Source organism: Octopus sinensis, unplaced genomic scaffold, assembly GCF_006345805.1.
Source record: "Octopus sinensis unplaced genomic scaffold, ASM634580v1 Contig17936, whole genome shotgun sequence".
Lineage (NCBI taxonomy): Eukaryota > Metazoa > Mollusca > Cephalopoda > Octopoda > Octopodidae > Octopus > Octopus sinensis.
The window spans coordinates 5,001-22,951 of record NW_021835439.1 but is presented as its reverse complement, the minus strand read 5'-3'; the positions used below and the strand labels follow the sequence as shown (position 1 = coordinate 22,951).

The 17,951-nt window shown below is 42.0% G+C and overlaps 1 long non-coding RNA gene across 1 annotated transcript; it reads left to right on the top strand.

The window, feature by feature from the left end:
- The first annotated feature begins 724 nt into the window (after nucleotides 1-724).
- Nucleotides 725-17,105, top strand: LOC118761843. Its single transcript, XR_004997678.1, has 4 exons — nucleotides 725-737; nucleotides 9,296-9,301; nucleotides 16,766-16,780; nucleotides 17,034-17,105. It is a non-coding gene; the product is annotated as an uncharacterized LOC118761843 (long non-coding RNA).
- Nucleotides 17,106-17,951: the final 846 nt, after the last annotated feature.

The following is a 17,951-nucleotide window of genomic DNA, read 5'->3' as shown; positions in this document are numbered from 1 at the left end:
TTGTGTAAAGAAGTAAGGAGGCATCACATGTCCTTCATTGTTGACAACCCCGAAAACCAAGACAGTTGCAGGAAATTTTGTATATATAACACTTGGAACTGCAGAAGGGTCTGAACATAACCATGTGGTTGGTAAGCGAGCTACTTACCACACAGCCACTCCTATATGATGGGGTGCTGAAATGTTCCTGGTTTTCGGTAAAAGAAAATACAGGAGGATCAATTATGATCCCCACACTTTTTGCAGCATTCCTTCAGTTTTTCTAGACCCTGTAAAAGAACTCAGAAGGTTGGGCCTCCAACCAGGCCTTTCGCGATGTCTTTAGAGCCAAGAACTTTTTAGCACCCCCTCATATTTCACATTGATCCAGTTTGCTGGCCTTGTGCCAAAATTCAAAACCAATATTTAAGTGTGAGCATCCATTTGAAATTGGTTGAGGACAGATATTGTTTGGGACTGAAGAGAAGAATTTTCTCTCCCTTAAGAGAAGAGTCCGATTTTAAAGATGTGGTCCTTTAGCTATGTTAAGGATATACTCTCACCAAGTGAGCCCCAAAGTGATAGTGAGGCCTAACGGTTGGAGTGACTGTAAGGGAGTGCTGCATTGCTGCATATTGCTCATCATCATAAATTCTAAATTTTGCTCACAACAAGCTTCACGTGGTGCCAGATTTGAAGGACAAAAATAAACAGAAAGAAACGGGTTCCATTCCTCTAGCTTCACGTCTGAGTGGTTTGTAGTAGGCTAGAAAGAGAAAGACCATCCAGCTGCAAAAACATTTGTTCCAGCGAATAAACTATCCCACCCATGCAAACATGGAAAATTGAATGTGAAACAGTTTAGAAACGTGTTGTGCACCGTCATCAACGATTTAGCAAACATGCTTTTGTCTGTTATTGTTTGAAAATTAAAATACCATCACCGGTTGAATAAAAGTAGAACGTAACATCTTCTTTTTAATCTCCCAGATGTTTTTAGCTAATGTTTCCTCATCTAACAGCATCCAGCTTCTTCCAAACTACAAATCTCTTCTTGCTATTTCTCTGCGTCTTTCAACTATTTTTCCAGCATCTCTCACATGGCTGAGCTTTTAAGAAGTTTCCCTCGTAATTATGTTCCTGCTTGGTGCAAAATAATATGACATCTTAGGCAAGTTTCTTTACCATTGTTTCTGAGAGACCATTATTATTACTATTATTATAATTATTATTACTATCATCATCCCCATCACCATCATCATCATCATCATCATTAAGACAGTGAGCTGGCAGAATTGTTAGCACACTGGATAAAATGCTTAGTGAAATTTCATTCTGAGTTCAAATTCCACCGAAGCCAACTTTGCCTTTTATCCTTTCAGGGTCAATATAAATTGACTTATGCCCTCCACTTAAATTTCAGGCTTTGTGCTTTATAGCAGAAAGGATCATCCTCATCATTCAACATCTGTTGTCCATGCTGGCAAAGGTTGAACAGTTTAACCCTTTAGCATTTAAACTGGCCATATCCGGCCAGAAGCATTCTGCCTGTTTTATGTTCAAACTGGCCAGATCTGGTCTTTCGCACCAACCCTACAATATCGTTTTAAAAATTAACAGCTACCTCATCAAAATCTCATAGCTACAAGACAATGCATGATTAGTTCAAAGCAATGTGGATAAAAAAGGATTAATTTTGGCAGAATAATGCGAACGCTAAAGAGTTAACAAGTGTTGGCAAGCTGGAGAGCAGCACCAGACCCCAGTCTGATTCCTAGGGCTGGTTTCTACAGCTGGATGCTCTTCCTAATACCAACAACTTTACAGAGTGTACTAGGCGCTTTTACATGGCACCACACAGGCACTTTCATGTGACACTGGCACGATTGCTTTTTACATGGCACAGTCACATGACCCTTACAGGCCAATCCTCTTCTCTAGTGGGAGGGGCCTTAACACTTCTGCTGTAGATTATGGATCTTCATTGAGCTGGCAAAAATGCTTAGCGGTATTTCTTCCAGCTTTATGTCCTGAGTTCAAATGTCGCTGGGTTTGACTTTGTCTTTCATTCTTTGGTGGGTTGATAAAATAAGTACCAGTTGAACACTGGAGTTGCTTAAATTGACTTAACCCCCCCCCTAAATTGCTGGCATTGTACCAAAATTTGAAACAATTATTATTAAAGAGGCATTTCATCTGTCTTTATGTTCTGAGTTCAAATTCCATCAGGGTCGATTTTGCTTTTTATTCTTTTGATAAAATAAGTGCCAGTTGAACACTGGGGGCAATAGAATAATTACCAGCAAGAATTGGGGCTGATATAATCAACTTTCCCCCTCCCCTTAAAACCTGTTGGCGTTCTGCCAAAATTTGAAATCATTATTATTGTTATTTTTATTACTATTGATCGAGCTCTGACATTTATTTTATTTTTTAGTTTGGAGTATGGTAAAAATAGTGGAAAAGAAGAGCAAGTTGGACAAGCGGAGGAGAGTAATTGGGAGAGCAGAGAGGGAGAAGGAGTGAGAGGGAGTAAGAGAAGGAGAGAGAGAGAGATAAAGGGTAATGACAAAAGAAAACAGTGTGGAGGAAATATGACAACGAGGACCAAGACTGTAAAGGATGGATGTTCCAGAGGGACAGTGGAAAAGATTAGGGTTACTATTAACAATGGTGGTGGTGGTGGTGGTGGAGGTGGTTGTTGGTGGTTGTATTACAAACACATATTGTGAAGGCATGAGGAGAGTCGTAGGGAGAGAGAGAGAGAAAGGGAGAAAGAGAGAGAGAGAAAAGGAGAAAAAGAAAGGGAGGTGTAGACAGATACCAGCTGATTGAAATATTGAAGCAGAGCTCACTTGGCAACATAATTATGTGGTTACTGCTGCCGCTGGGGCACAGCTTATTCCTACTCCTTCCTTTTCTCTTCCCCCATTTCATTTTCCTCCTCCTCCTCCTTCTGCCTTCTCTTTCTCCTCATTTCCTTCCTCCTCTTCTGCCTCTCCGGGTTCTTCCTCCCCCTCCTCATTTTTATTCTCCTTCATCCCCTCTTCTGTATGTGTGTGTGTTGTTATTTAGACCCTGGACAGTTCTGACTGAGTAGTCCTATGGTCAAAACCATTCCACCCATGCCCAAACCACAATTTAGGACTGCAGTATCCAATCTAACGTGTCATTCTCTTTCCAAAATAGTGTTCTTGTATTCTTTTACTTGTTGCGGTCATTTGACTAAGGCCATGCTGGAAGAAATCAACCCCAGGACTTATTCCTTGTAAACATAGGTGCAGGAGTGGCTGTGTGGTAAGTAGCTTGTCTACCAACTGCATGGTTCCGGGTTCAGTCCCACTGTATGGCACCTTGGGTAGGTGTCTTCTACTATAGCCTCGGGCCGACCAAAGCTTTGTGAATGGATTTGGTAGACGGAAACTGAAAGAAGCCCGTCGTATATATGTATATATATATGTGTGTATGTGTGTGTTTGTGTTTGTCCCCTAGCATTGCTTGACAACAGATGCTGGTGTGTTTATGTCCCCGTCACTTAGCGGTTCGGCAAAAGATACCAATAAAATAAGTACTGGGCTTACAAAAGAATAAGTCCCGGGGTCGAGTTGCTCGATTAAAGGCGGTGCTCCAGCATGGCCGCAGTCAAATGACTGAAACAAGTAAAAGAGTAAAAAAGAGTAAAGAGTATAGTACTTATTCTATTGGTATCCTTTTGCTGAACAGCTATTTTACAGGGACATAAACACACCAGCATCGGTTGTCAAGTGGTGGTTGGGGTATAAACTCAGCACACGCACACATTAATATATACGATGGGCTTCTTTCAGTTTCTGTCTACCAAATCCACTCACAAGGCTTTGGTCAGCCTGAGGCTATAGTAGAAGACACTTGCCCAAGGTGCCATGCAGTGGGACTGAACCCGGAACCATGTGGTTGGGAAGCAAGATTCTTACCACACAGCCACACCTGTGCCTGGTATAATTTTCTAGACATTTAACAACTATTTTTAGCAGATCAAGAAACCACGTAGTAGTCCCTTTTTTTGAGTAGTGTTATGTTAGGATGCAATCAGAATATCTTAATTGTCATCACACTTGCTTTAATCCTGGATTTTTGTAAAAGTATTCACACATAAGATAATCAAGGAATTAATAAAACTATTATGAACATGACTTCTTGTAAAAATCCAGAGCTAATGCAAAAGAGAAAACAGTTAAGATATTTATTTAAGTTACTTCCTGTGATTAGTGTATTTATTTTGAAATCCTGTTTACTCTCATGTAACATCATGTATTCCCATCTAAAGTGGAGATGAGTAACATGCTTGAACAACTGTGAAAATTTCTTCATATGAAATCATTGGTTGCCTTGTTAACTCACAAATAAAGAAAATTTATTCACTAATGCAGTGTTACACATTCATTTCCATACTTTGTTATTAGTATTTATATATATATCTATATATATAAACCTGTAGTTGTGTGAATGTCTGTCCCCTTCGATTTAGATTCCTAACTACTCCCACATTTTGCGGTGCAGTTTAACCAAATTCGGGTATCTTATAGTCGTGATTCATATCGAGCCCGTCTGGGTATTAGCACGCGTCTACGATGAGTCTACGATTTTAAAAATAATTTAACATCATTTTTTTCTATTTCTTCCAATTTTTTCGTGTGTCGATGGCGGCGGAGTTGGCGTCCATGCTCACACCTGCACTTGTGTTGCTTCTCCCCATTCTTCCCTCCCTCGTGAAGCTGTGGGGAAGGGAGTGTAAGGAAATCAATGTCGTAAAGCGTTGTCAAGGAGACCAGCGTTCTTTTAGAACAACGACTTCATGGCTTGAAGACACCAAAACAGAAAATGTCTACGATGAGTCAACGATTTAAAAAAAAATTTACCATAATTTTTTTCCATTTTTGATGCATTTTTTTGCTATTTTTTGGCTATAACTCTCTAAAAATGCTTATATAGTTATTTCCCTTACAAACCCGAGCAACGCCGGGCGATACTGCTAGTACATAGATATAATGTGATCACGTGACTGACCAGACTATCAGATGCTGTTACACATTGCTGGTCACAATGTGCTTTGCATTTTTTTAGCCTTGAAATGACACTAGCCTGCTTGGCTAGGCAAACAGACTAATGCCGTCTCTCTGATTGAAAAGAGGACTGGAGCAACGTGAAATGAAGTGTTTTGCTCAAGAACACAATGTGGTGCATAGTCTGGGAATCAAACCCATGAAATAGCAATTGTGAGTGCAACAGCCTACCTACCGGGCCATGCACCTTCACATATATATATATATGTGTGTGTGTGTGTGTTTAAGCTTGTGTTTGTTCCCACCACTGCTCGACAACCCCATGACTTAGCAATTCAGTAAAGGTAACCAATAGAATAGTCCCAGACTTCAAAAACAAACAAACAAACAAAAAAAATACTGAAGATGTTTGATTGAAACTCTTCAAGGAGGTGCCTCAGCCAGGCCACAATCAAATGACTGAAACAAGTAAAAGATAAAAGATAGCGATAGGTAACAATATTATATTTATGATTATAATTGTTGTTGTTGATTAACTCTAGATTAACCGTGATTAAATAGACCGATGATCAAAGACATTCCAGTTGTGACCATCCTGTCCTTTGTAGCAGTACTGAAAGCTACATTTTTCACCCTGTTCTTCCATCTTTAAGATAGTACGTTGTGATTTAAGAGAGATTTGTCTTCTATTTGTAGCTGGGCTTATGACTGCTATTAAAGGGTTATAATGAGATACGTAGATTGATTGATAGATAGACAAACAGATATGTAGATAGATGAAAAGGTAGTTACATATAGATAGGTAGAAAGATAGATCAATAAATTGATAGATAGATAGATAAGCAGATGGATAGAAAGATAGATAGATAAATAGATAGATAGATAGATAGATAAATAAGCAGATGGATAGATAGATAGATAGATAGATAGATAGATAGATAGATAAGCAGATGAATAGATAGATAGATAGATAGATAGATAGATAGATAGATAGATAGATAGACAGACAGACAGGTAGATAAGGTAGGTAGATAGATGATAGATAGATAGATAAATAGATAGATAGATAGATAGATAGATAGATAGATAGATAGATAGATAGATAGATAGATAGATAGATAGATAGATAGATAGATAGATAGATAGATAGACAGGCAGATAGGTAGATAGATAGTTAGATAGATAGAAAGATTGATAGATAGACAGATAATTAGACAGACAGATAAAAAAATAGAGAGATGTGTTGATGAATAGATATGTAATTAGATGAAAAGGTAGTTACATAGATAGTAGAAAGATAAATCAATAAATTGATAAATAGATGGATAGATAGATTAGTAGGTAGGTAGATAGATAGATAAGCAGATGAAGTGGGTATATGTGTAATTACACGTTGTGAGAATGATAAAGATGATGGCTGATGATGACAAGATGATGATAAGATGATGATGATGAGGATGGAGGTTGCGATAGCATTAATATATAATGGCTACATGCGATAGAGAGAGAGAGAAGAGAGAGAGAGAGTGTGTGTGTGTGTGTGTGACATTGATGTTTGTGTAATATCCTGTAACGATGATGATGATGATGACGATGCTACTGTTGCTGTTGATGATGATGATGATGGATTTGGAGGCGGTGGTGGAGGGGGAGCGTGTTACAATGGTGATGAATTTATGACTGTGAGAAGTGTATAAGAGGTTGGCGCGCACGTGTGTGTGTGTGTGTGTGGTGTGTGTGTGTGTGTGTGTGTGTGTGTGTGTGTGTGTGTTTGATGAAGACAATAACAATGACGATGATGATGATGATGACGATGATGATGACGATGACGGATGTTAAAGACGATGATGACAAATGCTCAAGAAAATTCATCACTCAAGAGTTATAATAATATGGTTCTGGGATTTTAAGGAATCGGTAAACTTCCTGTTTGGAATCTCCTTCATTCCACCCCCACCCCCCCTACACTCCCACCACCACCAAATGCCTCCCCTCCCCTCCCGCTGCCATCGGTACTTTTCCCCCTGTATGTATTCCACACCCCCCACCGACTCCAATCCAGCCCCTTATCACAACACCCTATCCCCCCTCCCTGCGATACATCTAACCCCCTTTCAATAGTCTCCACCTCATGTAGTCACTTCCTGAATCCTTGCTACCACACCCCTTCAGTCCCCTCAACAAACCCTGCTCTAGGTGCAAGGGTAATGACAGTAAAGTGATTGGGAGCCGGTGGTGGTGGTGGTGGTGGTGGTGGTGGTGGTGGTGGTGGTGATGGTGGTGGTGGTTGTAGTGGTGGTGGTGGTAGCGTGATGGTGATGATGGTGTTGGTTGTAGTGGTGGTTGTGGTAGTGATGGTTGTGGTGGCAGCTGTGGTAGTGGTGATGGTGTTTGTGGTGGTGGTGGCGATGGTGTTTTTGATGGTGGTGATGCTGGTTGTGGTGATGGTGGTTGTGGTGGTGGTGATGGTGGTGGTAGTGATAGTGATGGTAGCAGTTGTGATAGTGATGGTAGCAGTTGTGATGGTGGTGGTGGTGGTGGTGGCAGTAATGGTTGTGGTTGTGGTGATGGTAGTGGCAGTGATGGTTGTGATGGCGATTGTGGTGGTGGAGGTTGTGGTGGTGGAGGTTGTGGTGGTGGTGATGGCAGTGATGGTTGTGGTGGTGGAGATGGTAGTGGCAGTGATGGTGGTGGTGGCAGTCGTGGTAGTGGTGGTGGTGGTTGTGGTGGTGGTTGTGGTGATGGTAGTGGCAGTGATGGTTGTGGTGGCGATTGTGGTGGTGGAGGTTGTGGTGGTGGAGGTTGTGGCGGTGGTGATGGCAGTGATGGTTGTGGTGGTGGAGATGGTAGTGGCAGTGATGGTGGTGGTGGCAGTCGTGGTTGTGGTGGTGGTTGTGGTGGTGGTGGTGGTGGTTGTGGTGGTGGTGGTGGTGGTTGTGATGCTGGTGGCTGTGGTGATGGTAGTGGTGATGGTATAGTAGTGGTGGTGGTGTTAGTGATAAAAACGGTGGTGGTAGTGGTAGCTGTGGTAGTCCTGGTGGGTTTGGTGGTAGTAGTGGTTGTAATGTTGATGATGATGACAACAGTGGCTATATAGGTATTGGTGCTATGGTGGTGGTGGTGGTGGTGGTGATGTGTGGTGGTGGTAGTGAGTGTGGGTTGGGTGATGGTGGTAGTGGTTAATAGAAATGTAAGCATGTGCAGGTAGTAGTGTATGGTAGGAGTATGCAGTGGTCCTGATTAATGCAAGTAGAAGTAGTGGTGGTGGTTGTAGTTGTGGTGGTAATGATGGTGATTGTATTGGTGGTGGTGGTGGCAGTGGTGATAGTGGTTGTCGTAATCATGGTGGTGGTGGTGGTGGTAGTAGTAGTAGTGGTGGTTGTGGTGATGATGGTAGTCGTAGTCAAGGCGGTGGCGGTGGTTCTGTTGGTGGTAGATGTGAGGGTTCTGGTAGTGGCTGTGGTGGTATAGGCAGTGACGGTTGTGCTGATGGTGGTAGCAGTGGTTGTACTGGCTGTGGTTGTGTTGGTGGTAGTTGTAAGAGTGGTTGTGGTGGTGATAGTCCTGGTGGTAGTAGTGGTGGCAGTGGTAGTAGTGATAGTTCCAATAGTGGTAGTGGTGGTGTTGGTGTTGGTTGTAGTAGTAGTGGTAGTGGTGGTGTTGGTTGTAGTAGTAGTGGTGGTGGTGGCGTTGGTAGTGGTGGTGTTGGTTGGTGTGCAGGTGGGAAATTTTATTAGCCAGAGAGCAGTGTCTTTTGTCTTCTGATGCACTCCTGATCCACCCCTGCCATCCACCTCATACCCTGGCTGTAACCTGATCTGTTCACTCAGAAACCAACAGTCATCTTCCACAGACAGGGTGAGGGGGGACGAGTGGGGAAGTGTGCGGTGGGGGGGGGGGTGGGTGGGGAGACAGAAGTTCAGCTGGGAGGGGGAATGAGTGGCGATGGGTTGGGGGTTGGGGGGTGGATAGCGGTGGCATAACAAAGAGATCCAGGCTGGCTATGGCATCATTAATTATAATGATGATGATGATGTTGATGGTGGTGGTGGTAGTGATGATGATGATGATGATGATGATGATAATGGTGTGGTGATGTGGCAATGATGATGGCAATGGTGATGATGTTGATGGTGGTGGTGGTTGTGATGATGGTGGTGGTGATGATGATGATGATGATGTTGATAATGGCGTGGTGATGTGGTGATGATGATGGCAATGGTGATGATGTGGTGGTAGTGATGATGTTGATGGTGGTGGTGGTAGTGCTGAAGTTGATGGTATGGTGATGGTGATGGTGATGGTGGTAGTGATGATGATGATGATGTTGATGGTGTGGTGAAGTTGGTGGTGATGGTGATGATGTGGTGGTGGTGGCGGTGATGATAAAGGTGATTGCGTTGTTGCTGCTGCTTCTGAAAATGGTTATGGTGGTAGCGGTGGTGGTGAAGATGGTGAACATAATTATGTTGCTGATGACGATGACGAACATGAGGATAAAGAGGATGAGGATGCTGCTACAGCTGATGACTTCAATGATGATGATGACAATAACAAAGATGATGACATTAAGACAGTCTTGTAGAAATGATACTCATGCCGATAGAATAGATGATGATGATGGTGATGATGAATGATAATGATGATAATAATATGATGATGATGATGATGATGATGATGATGAATGATAATGATAATAATACTGATGATGATGATGATGATGATGATGATGATGATGATGATGATGATGATGATAATAATAATGATGATGATGATGATGAGGATGATAATAATAATAATAATGAGGATGATGATGATAATAATAATAATAATAATAATGATGATGATGATGATAATGATGATGATGATGATAATATCAAGAGCACTCAGATTGTGTAAACCTCTGCCAAGGCAACACCAACGACCTCTCAACAATTAGCCAGAGATTTTTTTTAAAGGGAGAATATCTGAAATAAACTCAACTGCTCTCACGAACGAGAATACTAAAAGCGAACCTGACTGATCTCAAAAATAAAAAAAATTTTAAAAAATTCAGAATAGGCGCAGGAGTGGCTGTGTGGTAAGTAGCTTGTCTACCAACCACATGGTTGCAGGTTCAGTCCCACTGCGTGGCACCTTGGGCAAGTGTCTTCTACTATAGCCTCGGGCCGACCTAAGCCTTGTGAGTGGATTTGGTAGACGGAAACTGAAAGAAGCCCGTCGTATATATGTATATATATGTATGCGAGTGTGTATTTGTGTGTCTGTGTTTGTCCCCTAGCATTGCTTGACAACCGATGCTGGTGTGTTTATGTCCCCGTTACTTAGCGGTTCGGCAAAACAGACCGATAGAATAAGTACTGGGCTTACAAAAGAATAAGTCTCGGGGTCGAGTTGCTTGACTAAAGGCGGTGCTCCAGCATGGCCGCAGTCAAATGACTGAAACAGGTAAAAGAAAGAAAGAAAGAAAATCCTTGTCCAGTGCTGGATCAATCCCAAAATCTAATCAGCATTTTGCTCAGCATGCTAACGATTCTGCCAGCTTGCTGTTTTTTTTTATGATAATAATAATAATCCATTCTACTGAAGGCAAAAGGCCTAAAATTTGGGGGAGGGGGCTAGTCAATTACATCAACCCCAGTGTGTAACTGGTACATATATTTCATTGCACCTGAAAGGATGAGAGGCAAAGTTGACTCTGGAAGAAATTTGAACTCAGAATATAAAGACAGATGAAATGGCGCTAAGCATTTCCCCCGGTGTGCTAATATTTCTGCCAGCTTGCTGCTGCCTTATATTCTTTCCTACTCTAGGCACAAGGCCTGAAATTCTGGGGGAGGGGGACAGTCGATTAGAACAACCCCAGTACATAACTGGTACTTAATTTATCATCCCTGAAAGGATGAAAGGCAAAGTTGACCTTGGCGGAATGTTCAGTATATCTTCTAAAACACTTATAAGTGTGTATGTTATGTGTACACATCGTTGTCATTGTCATCATTATTATCAGCATCATGATCACGATCATTTAACAGCCGTTCTACATGCTGGCATGCATTGGACAGTTTGACCAGGGCTTGGCATAACCAGAGGGCTACCCTGAGTTCTAGTGTCTGTCTTGAAATAGTTTCTACAGCTGAATGCCCTTTCTAATGCCAGCAACTTTACAGGGTGTACTGAGTGCTTTTTATGGGACATCAGCATCTACGAGGGGTTGCTGGAAAGTTCCTGGCTTTAAGGGTATCACGAAAGGCCCGGTTGGAGGCCCAACCTTCTGAGTTCTTTTGCAGGGCTTAGAAAAACTGAAGGGCCTCTGCATTAAGTGAGTGAACATGAGAGGAGAATATGTTGAATAAAATCATAATTGATTTCTATCCATCTCTCTCTCTCTCTCTCTCTCTATATATATATATATATATATATATATATATATAAATTCAGGGTGAGTACTTGATAATTGTAAGCACCTGTATATACCGTTTGGTGGTGTAGGTGGTGGAGTAAATTAATCAAAATAAAAACATGATGCCAAGGATTCAGCGGTACATATGTTTCGAGCCTTTATTAGACGGATTTATAACAATGCATAATGTGTGTCTATGGCCTTCTTCAGCCGCGCACAATTACTACCTCGAGGACATGTATTACATCAAAAATTCTACGTTGGGGATGCAAATCCTCTCACTCGCATACGACATAATGCGGCAACAGCACAAAAATGAAGCGTCCATCTCGTCCTTCTCTCAATGTAGAATGTAAAAAGTAAAGACCTCCCATCTTTCAGTCGTGAATGACCATGGGATTGCACCTAGAGAGTTTCCCTTCGAGGCACAAGTCACATCTGTGACTGTTTTGGGTACTCCATTTGGGTACTCCATCTGGTGAGAGATAAATATTACTTAATAAACACAATACATGTTTTTATATGCTACTATTAGTTTCATGTGCTGAGAACATGCCAAACCATGTTTTACAACACGTCTGACATCTTGGCACAGTTATCAGTCACATCGTTATGCCATGTAGGCAATGCCTGATGACTGTGCTGAGATATCAGACATGTTAGAAAACAATGTTTGGCATGTTCTCAGCACATGAAACTATAGAAGCATATAAAAACATGTATTGTGTTTATTAAATAGTATATATATATATACATTCTTTTATTCTTTACTTCTTTCAGTCATTCGCTTGTGGTCATGCTGGAGCACCACCCTGATGTGCTTTTGTTGAATAATTTGACCCAAGGACTTATTTTTAAGCCTAGTACCTCTTCTATTGGTCTTTTTGCTGAACTGCTAAGTTACAGGGACATAAACACACAAACACCAGTTGTCAAGTGATGATGGTGGGGACAAACACAGACACACGCACACGCAGACATGTACATATACACACACACATATAGATATATATATGACAGGCTTCTTTCAGTTTCTGTCTACCAAATCCACTCACACAGCTTTGGTAAGCCTGCTGCAATAGTAGAACACCCCTGCTCAAGGTACCATGCAGTGTGACTGAACCTATAACCTCGTGGCAAGCTTCTTACCACACAGCCACACACACACACACATGCATGTGCACACACACATGAAACGCACACACATACACACACATGTAAGTACATATTAATACATATACACATATATGCATACACACACACACACACACACACATATATATGAAAGTATATAAATGTATATGCATATATGTGTCTCTCTAAGTACATATAAATACATATACACATATATGTATACACACATACACACACGTATATATATATGAAAATATATAAATGTATATGTGTATATATGTGTCTCTCTCTAAGTACATATAAATATATATACACATATATGTATTCACACACACACGCATATATATATATATGAAAGTATATAAATGTATATGTGTATATATGTGTCTCTCTCTCTATATATATGTGTGTGTAATTGTACTAAGCTGGTGACTAAAAAATAGTATAGGTTCCTGTTTGTAAAGGTTTGCAAACTGGAAAACTAATTTGTCATGTGTCAAGTTGGACAATGGCACAATATATGTTCTCAGTGACTCCTTACACGGACTCACTTGCCTTCCAGTTAGTTCAGTTGGAGCACTGAAGATTGCAGGCCACCCGATTACCCATCCATCTATCCATCCATTCATCTGTTCATCCATTCACCCATCTGTCCATCCAAACGGAAAAATTTTGAAAGGAAATATAACAAAACATGGTTGTGCGGTTTGAGACTGCATGGCTTCAGGTTCAGTCCCACTGCATGTAGACACCTTGGACAAGTGTTTTCTATTATAGCCCCAGGGCTGAGCAATGCCTTGTAAGGGAACTTAGAAGACAGAAACTGTGTGGAAGCCTGTTGTGTATGTGTGTGTCTATATATATATATATATATATATATACACACACACACACACACACACGTAAATATATATATTTATATCCATACATATATATATATTATAATATATATGTGTGTGTGTGTGTGTGCATGTATATATGTGTGTTTTTATATATATTTATTTGTGTGTGTGTATGTATATGTGTGATGTTATGTATATATGTGTTTATCATCATCATCATCATCATCGTTTAGCGTCCGTTTTCCATGCTAGCATGGGTTGGACGGTTCTACTGGGGTCTGTGAAGCCAGAAGGCTTCATCAGGCCCAGTCAAATCTGGCAGTGTTTCTACGGCTGGATGCCCTTCCTAACGCCAACCACTCCGTGAGTGTAGTGGGTGCTTTTTATGTGCCACCCGCACTGGTGCCAGACAGAGCTGGCAAACGGCCACGAACGGATGGTGCTTTTTATGTGCCACCGGCACGAGGTCCAGGTGAGGCTGGCAACGGACACGAAACGGGGGCGGTGCTGGCAACGGTCGCGAAACGGAAAGTTCTCTTACATGCCACCGGCACTGGTAACACATCTGCAATTTCCATTGATCGATTTCCATTGATCGATTTCGATTCTGATCCTCACTTGCCTCAACGAGGTCTTCACAAGCAGAGTTTCGACATGCCACCGGCACTGGTAGCACATCCGCAATTTCCATTGATCGATTTCGATTCTGATCCTCACTTGCCTCAACACGTCTTCACAAGTAGAGTTTTGTGTCCCAAGAAGGGAAGGTATGCATACGTAGGCTGGCTCCATCCCATGTAGAAGGCCACGGGTTATGGACTCACTTGTCCTGCCGGGTCTTCTCGCGCACAGCACACTTCCAGAGGTCTCGGTCTCTAGTCATTTCCTCAGTGAGACCTAAAGTTCGAAGGTCGTGCTTCACCACCTCGTCCCAGGTTTTCCTGGGTCTGCCTCTTCCACAGGTTCCCTCAACCACTAGGGTGTGGCACTTTTTCACACAACTATCTTCATCCATTCTCGCCACATGACCATACCAGCGCAATCGTCTCTCTTGCACACCACAACTGATGCTTCTTAGGTCCAGCTTTTCTCTCAAGGTACTTACACTCTGCCGAGTGTGAGTACCGGCATTACACATCCATCGGAGCATACTGGCTTCATTTCTAGCGAGCTTACGCATATCCTCAGCAGTCACGGCCCATGTTTCACTGCCATGTAGCATGGCTGTTCGTACACACGCATCATACAGTCTGCCTTTCACTCTGTGCGAGAGGCCTTTTGTCACCAGCAGAGGTAAGAGCTCTCTGAACTTTGCCCAAGCTATTCTTACTCTAGCAGTTACACTTTCAGCACACCCGCCCCCGCTGCTGACTTGGTCACCTAGGTAACGGAAACTATCAACTATTTCTAGTTTTTCTTCCTGGAAAGTGACGGAAGTTGGTCTCAGAGCATTTTCAGTGTTTATTGTTCCTGAGCATCTGCCACATACAAAAACCATCTTCCTAGTTAGCCTTCCTTTGACATTGCTGCATCTCTTATGTGTCCATAGCTTACACTTGGTGCATCTTATAGAGTTTCTACCTACACCTTTTCTACAGATCGAGCAGGGCCATCTACCTGAAGGTGTTTGTGATTTGTCTACCTTCCTACTGATTACGACTTTGGTTTTAGCTAGATTGACTCTGAGGCCCTTCGATTCTAATCCTTGTTTCCACACCTGAAACTTCTCCTCCAGTTCTGATAGCGACTCAGCAATTAGAGCAAGGTCATCAGCATAGAGGAGCTCCCAAGGGCATCCTGTCTTGAATTCCTCCGTTATTGCTTGGAGGACTATGATAAATAGGAGGGGGCTGAGTACTGAGCCTTGGTGGACCCCTACCTCTACCCGGAATTCTTCACTGTACTCATTTCCAACCCTCACCCTACTAGCGGCGTCCCTATACATGGCCCGCACAGCTCTCACTAACCATTCATCTATCCCTAGTTTCCTCATTGCCCACAGATAAGGGATCGGGGGACCCTGTCGAAGGCTTTCTCCATGTCAACAAAAGCCAGGTACAGGGGCTTATCTTTGGCTAGGTATTTCTCCTGCAGCTGCCTTACCAGGAATATAGCATCAGTAGTACTTTTCCCTGGCACAAACCCAAACTGCATCTCATCTAAACTAACTCTCTCTCTAATTAGTTGGGCTATGACCCTCTCCGTAACCTTCATCACCTGGTCCAACAGCTTGATACCTCTGTAGTTATTTGTATCTAGGGCATCACCTTTACCTTTGTAGCAGTTGACTATTATACTGCTACACCAGTCATTGGGTATGACCCCTTTGTGTATCACCTGATTAACTATACGGGTGACTAGGCTATAGCCGACACTACCAGACATTTTGAGCATCTCTGCAGTGATTCCTGATGGGCCTGGGGCTTTCCCTGTCTTCATGCTTCTAATTGCCTTAGCTACCACGGAACTATCAACTCGGATAGCTGGTCCCTCTGTTGGGTCAACATTCGGCAGACTCTCTTTATCCCATTCATTTTCTTCATTCAGCAACCTTTCATAGTGGCATCTCCAAACCTCTCTCTTTGCATCCTCATTTAGCGCAAGTGAACCATCTTCCATGCGAACACACTTCTCTCCTACCACATCACGATTCTCTCTCACACACTGTCTTGCAACACGAAACACCTCCAGTCTTTGGTCCTCACGGCGCAGAACATTGGCAAATTTTTTCTTATCTGCTTCCCCTCTGGCTAAATAAACCTGTCTCCTAGCTTCTCTTTTGGCAGTATATGTATATATATATGTGTGTATGTATGTACATATATATATCTATATCGCCTTCATCATCATCATCATTTAATGTCTGCTTTCTATGCTGGCATGGGTTGGATAGCTTGACTAAGAACTGACAAGCTGGGAGGCTGCACCAGGCTCCAATATGGTTTGGCAAGGTTTCTACAGCTGGATGCCCTTCCTAATGCCAATCACTCTGAGAGTGTAGTGGGTGCTTTTTTACATGCCACTAGAATGGGAGCGAGTCAGGTGGCACTGGCATCAACCAGGCATGAATGGTGCTTTTTACATGTCACCAGCACAGGTGTCAGCCACACTTGAATGTTTTTTTCACAGATCACCAGCATGGGAGCCAGGCAGGCAACACTGGCACCATTCACAACTATGATCTTACTTGGTCCAACAGGTCTTCACAAGCATGGCATATCACCCAACGATTGAAGGATACTTTTGAAAGGGCCAGTTATGCAATGCTGGCACCAGCCACGACTATGATCTCACTTGGCCAGCTAGGTTTTCTCAAGCACGGCATATCTCCAAAGGTCTCAGTTGCTTGTCATTGCATCTTTGAGGCCCAATGTTTGAAGGTCATGCTTCACCACCTCATCCCATGTCTTCCTGCATCTACCTCTTCCACAGGCTCCCTCCACTATATATATATATTGATAGAAATGGTAAGACAACAAAAGAATGAAAGAGACCTCGATATTATGTGGTTTTCCGCCCCGACATCCGAAACTTTGAGTTTTATCATGGCTATCGAACAATTGTTTTGGATGTCAGGGCGGAAACCCATGCCGCCTTCTCTTCAGTTATTGGGCCATTGAAAAAATTCTCCAGAGATGGCAGCGTGGGTTTCTGCCCTGACATCCAAAACTTGGAGCTTTATCATGGCTACTGAATAATTGTTACATATAACATTTACAGATAAATTCCTGTATTTACATAATATCGAGGTCTCTTTCATTCTTTAGTTGTCTTACCATTTCTATCAATATATATATATACGTATATACATATATCACCATGATCACCATGACTGACCAGGCTATCAGATTTTGCTACACATCGCTGGTCACAATGCACTTCGCATTGTTTTAGTCTTCAAATGATGCCACCATGCTGGCTAAGTGAGCAGGCCAATATATATATATATATATATATATATTGACATGGTGTTTTTCTTAGTGTTTGTGGTTGCAACCTCCACCAAACTTGTCAAATGTTGTTGAATTGTTCACTTCCCTCTAACTTAGCAGTTTGACAAAAGAGATTGACAGAATAAATACCAGGTCTAAAAAATAAGTACTATGGTTGATTTGTTCCATTAAACCCTTGAAAGCAGTGCTCCATCATGGCCACATTCCAATGACAAAAACATGTATAAAAGACAGACTGAAGAAAACATTAAAAAAAAACCCAAAAGTAGTTGCACCATAAAAAAAACAAAGAAAAAAACCTGTGTTAAAGAAAGAATACAAGACATTCTTAGCTTAAGCTGCTAAAATAATTCTAAAAGAATTCTTAAGTCTATAGAATTAGAAGAACTCTGAAGAAGTTCTTTGAGAATGTCTCAAATATTTTGGCTTGCAGAACTAACATGAATTTAATTTCAGCAAAATATAAATAAAGAACAGTAAACCGTATCAGACAGCAGTGGTGTTGGTGGGGGGTGGTGATGGTGATGCTGCAGATGCCACCAACGCTGCTGCTGCTGATGATGATGTTGCTGCTGCGTCTGATGAAGCTGTCGAGGAT